Below are 4715 nucleotides of genomic sequence, written 5' to 3'. Positions count from 1 at the left end.
CACCTGTCGCCGCGCGGCTCCGCCTCAGCCGCTCATCACCGGGACGGCGGCCCCCCGCGCTCTCGGTGCCTTTCCCCCCGCGCCCCTCCGCCTCCGCGGCCACCCCCGACCAGACCTGCGCCGTCAGCGGCGGCCCCTGGCCCTAGCGGCGGCGGGGCCGAAGCGATGGCAGCGCGTCCGCACCTTTCCGAAGCGCTACCGGAGCCGCGCGCCCGGAGGAGCCGCCGCCGCCGCCCTGGCCGACCCGCCGCTTTTCCCGCGTTACGTTTCGCGCCCGAGCGCAGCCAATCACCGCGCGCGAGCGTCACAGGGCGCGCGCTCCCACCGGCCAATCGCGAGTCGAGGAAGCCGGCGGCCCCGCCCTGGGAGGCGGGTCCCGAGAGCGCGGCGCCGCGACTGCTGCTATCCCATTGGGCAGGCGGCCCCGCGAGAGGCGCTGATTGGTCCGGCGCGGCGGGGGGCGGGGCCGGCGCGCGCGGGCAGCCTTGGCGCGCTCTGTCCGTGGGCGGGGCCGGTCCCGGGCGCGCGGGGGTCTTGGCGCGCCCAGAGCCTTAAAGGGGCCGCGGACACGGCGGCGCCGCCCGGCCGGGGGGCACGGGCTCCGGCGGCCGGCAGGCCTTGCTCTGTTCCTGTCCCCGTCCCCGCCGCCTCACCGGTGGACAGGGCGCCCCGCGAGCGCGGGCGCTGTCGTGGCGGCGCGGCCGTTATGGCGCTGGTGGAGAGACGCCCCTTCCAGCCGCGCTGCCCGCGGCCGGGAGGCACCCGCGGGTGTACAGCTGCGGGCAGCGGCCCCGGGGCTGTAGGTGGGCAGGAGGCGTCTGCACGGGCAGGTTCTTCGTGCAGGTGGCGTTTAAAGAGGGTGGTGCCAGACTCCTTTCAGTGGTGCCCAGCGACAGGACGAGGAGCAGTGGCCATAAACTAAAACGTAAGAACTTCCACCTCAGCATGAGGAAGAACCTCTTTCCACTGAAAGTGGCAGAGCGCTGGAACAGGCTGCCCAGGGAGGTCGTGGATTCTGCTTCTCTGGAGACATTCCAAACACACGTGGATGCGTTCCTATTTAACCTGCTCTGGGTGACCCTGCCTCGACAGGGGGCTCTCCAGAGGTCCCTTCCAACCCTAATTATTCTGTGACTCCGTGAAGTTTGTGCAGATCACTAGTTTTAGTATATTTGTGTTTGAGGGGTGGAGGTCTTTGGCTGTTTCGTTTGGGTTTTTTAATTTTTTTCCCCTCCCAATCTATTATAGCTGTTCAAGCATTTATACACTGTGATTAACTAAAATGGCATCTTAAATCTAGTCTTCCAGCCTGTGCCCTTTGAAACCGAGACCCAGTCTAATTGTGCAGCCTGGTACCCCAAACAGGGAGGCTGCAGGTCTGCTTGGGTGCAAGGCTCCCACAGCCTTGTTCTGTGTCAGCTTTAACTCACCTGTGTAAGAGCTGTGTGTTCCAAGTGTGGAAAAACTGGTGTTACTTAGAAGCGATTGGAAATACAGTGACACTGGTCCAGCTTTAGCTGGTGTTACGACCCGCCCCAGGAAAAGGGGAGGGAGAGTAACCCAGGTTTTTATCAATAATTCCCTTGGGGTGGATTAGAGTGAAAAGACACTGAATAATCGGTGTCTGAAAACACATATCGATAAGGTTTATTTTAACAATTCTGTATCAACAGCTATGCTAGCATTTTGGGTGCTGTCATATAACAATATGACATAGAGATAACCTTTGGGGGGGGAGAAAATGCATAGGGGAGAGAAAGCCAGGATAAGAGTAAGGGGGAGTAAGGAAAAAGCAAAGCTGAGAGTGGACAGATGTCTATAGTCACCGCCCACGGGGTCCAGCGATGACACTTGGGAGTTGCAGCTTCCATGTCTGTCAGTTGAAGTGGTGGCCTTGATCTGCTGGGGGTGAAGGAGGGAAGCCCCCACACGCCAAGAAGTTATGAGTTATTATATCCATGGTCAGTGTCACGGGCCATGCCTCGAGCCTCCAAACTCTCCCTGGGCCTGTGCAGAGTTTTTGTGTCTGGTCTAGTTCCCGCCCTTTTAGATTGGCAGAGGGGGGAATGGGCTTTGATGGGTCATCAGAGGTCCTGCCTTTTCAGGGCTTGACACCTTCAGCACTGGAGGGAGGGATGGGCCCAACTGCCCATCAGAGGTATAATGCAAAAGTCAAAATCCTGCAAGAGTCTCCTGGAATGCATAAATCATCAACCATTTCAGTCTCTGACAGCTGGTGAAAACACAGGTTCAGTTTTTAAATCTGCAAGCAGCCACCATGCCTGCTTTATGAATCCTTTGGAACTCTGGTTACTTGAAACTGAAAAGAAGTTAGCTGTATCAGAGACAGCAGTACTTAATTTATTTTATGCTGGTTTTCTGCGTTTTTTTTTTTTTTTTTTTTTTTTTAAGCAATAGAACTCACTGTTCTAAAGCAGGAGCACATTAATGGCATTTGATGTGGGCCTCTTATGCTGAAGTTGACTAGTAGTGTTACATCAACATGCTCCCTTTGCCTCAGTGTCTTACCACTGCAGTGAATCATACTGACTAGTTATGGCCTGAGAAAGAATTAAATCCTGTTTCTTACGTGAATAGCTAAATTTTGAGGCCAATATCAGGAGCACAGACAAGCCACAGAGCTGTAAAAATGGTGAGATTTTTCCCCTGCTCAGTTATGTTCACCAGTCTGTATGCTGCAGGCCACTGTTTCTGGGAGTGTTGGCACAACCATCACTGCTGACAGGAACAGGAAAGTGCAGGGAAGACCAATTTTGTACCGTATGACTACACCAGTTCTTTGAGCACAGAAAGGCTGTAGTACTGGACTGCAGTATTAAATATCCACCCTGAGATTGGCAGCCCTTTCATTATTAATTACAGTTTGGTTTGTCACAACTGTCCTTTTAAACTAACTCAAATGCTTGTTCATAGTAAGGATACTCCAGCTTCTCACAGTCAGTGTTACTTGATAAAGTCCTACCACTACTGTGCCAGCTCAGGCCATGATTACCAGGCCAGAAAGAAAATGCTGCAACTTGCAACACTTGTTTCCAGAATGAGGAAACTGTTTTCCATATGCTTGGATCTGACCCCCTTAAAAACCTTCAGCCCTGAAAATAACCCACTGTGAACAGTTCTGGTAATACAGAAAGATATGTTAAATCTACTGGGGGGAAAAAATGACTCATGTTAAAATAATTCCATCCCAAAAACCAAACTGCAAAACCCTTCATGATTTTCCAAAATTACCTGCCTGATGTTTTAACAGTGTATGTAGCTGCTGAAGAACTCAGATGGACAGATGGAACTAATGTTATGAGCTGGTCCACAGAACTGTAGACACTGGAAATGATGCAGTGCATTGTGAGCAACTGAATATCTCCCTGTTTAACCTGTGCCACCCCATTGTTCTTTGTGATGATATTCAAGGGCTTGGCAGAAGATTAACTTCTTTACATGGATCTTGTAAATTTTTCTAATTCCAACTAATAGAACTTTGTTCATGGAGGAAACACAAGAGAGGGAAGAAGTAAGTTGATGCCACTTGTGATATTTTAACTGTTTTGAACAATAGTGTTTCGCGTAGTAATAACAATAATCAGAGAGAAGTTAACTCGCTGTCTAGATCCTGCTCCTGGAAGAGGAAACATGCACACAGAATGTGTGTGGCTTAAAGGGCATAAAACACACTGCTTGTCACTACACAGGGAATTAAAGTAACAGTTCATGTAACATTATGTAAAAAAGTTCTAAAGAATCATCTGAGCTATAGTGTCTTGGCAATATTAAATATGTTTGTTCTTTATAATACTTTGATGCTATGCTACTGGCTTAATGTATTAAAGCATTAATATTTTAGTGTAGAAAAAAGAGAAAGTTCTCTCTGAGAGGTGAAGGACTGAGATAATTAAACGTGATACAACCTGCAGTCAGATCAAATCCTACTTACTACAACAAAGTTTACCTTTTATCACAGTGACATAATACAGGAATTGTAAAAGGATAGGGAGCAAGGGTTCAAGAGAAAGCAGGGAAAAAGTTCCTGTGTTCTGTCCAGCTAGTTAGACTCAAGAAGGACCTGATGACTATGGCGTTTTGGGATAATAAACTCTGAAATAAAAACAACAGCTAACTCTCTGAAACAGAACACAAACACATGACAGATGAAAATGAAAATAGGTACTTTGCCTCTCTAAAGCATGCTTCAACCATTTCTAGCGATATTTCAAAATTCAGAAAACTTTGAGAAGGTGATGGCCTTTAGATAGATAATAGCAAATGCTTAACCACACTGCATGTGACTTAATTGTATGTTATGGACTTATGTAGTAACTTATCATTAGTCGTAGTGTCTTTTATCTGAGTCTTTTTTATTACATCTTCCAAGTTTTTCTTTCTGTCAAATCAGTATATCAACACCTGGGGTCTTCTCATTTCTGGTTGGGTCCTGCAGGGTCTCTGGATGACTGGCCACCTTTCCTGGGGCTCCAGCCAGGGCACAATGCCCAGCTCACGTGCAGAGCTGCTGGCACGAGGTGTGCTCCTCAACAAGTGCTTGCTATCAGCATGTCCATCTCTGCTGAGGTAGCTTGTTACTGTTCGGATTAAGGCTTCATGTAGTTAATTTTGTTCAGTAGAATTGCATTGCTGGAAAATGTATGTGATGGTGTGCTGGTTTAAAGGTAAACTGGCAGGGGAAATGAACCCAACTC

The sequence above is a fragment of the Chiroxiphia lanceolata genome, chromosome Z (assembly GCF_009829145.1).
Source record: "Chiroxiphia lanceolata isolate bChiLan1 chromosome Z, bChiLan1.pri, whole genome shotgun sequence".
Lineage (NCBI taxonomy): Eukaryota > Metazoa > Chordata > Aves > Passeriformes > Pipridae > Chiroxiphia > Chiroxiphia lanceolata.
The sequence above is the reverse complement of the archived record's forward strand: the minus strand, read 5'-3'. Positions refer to the sequence as shown.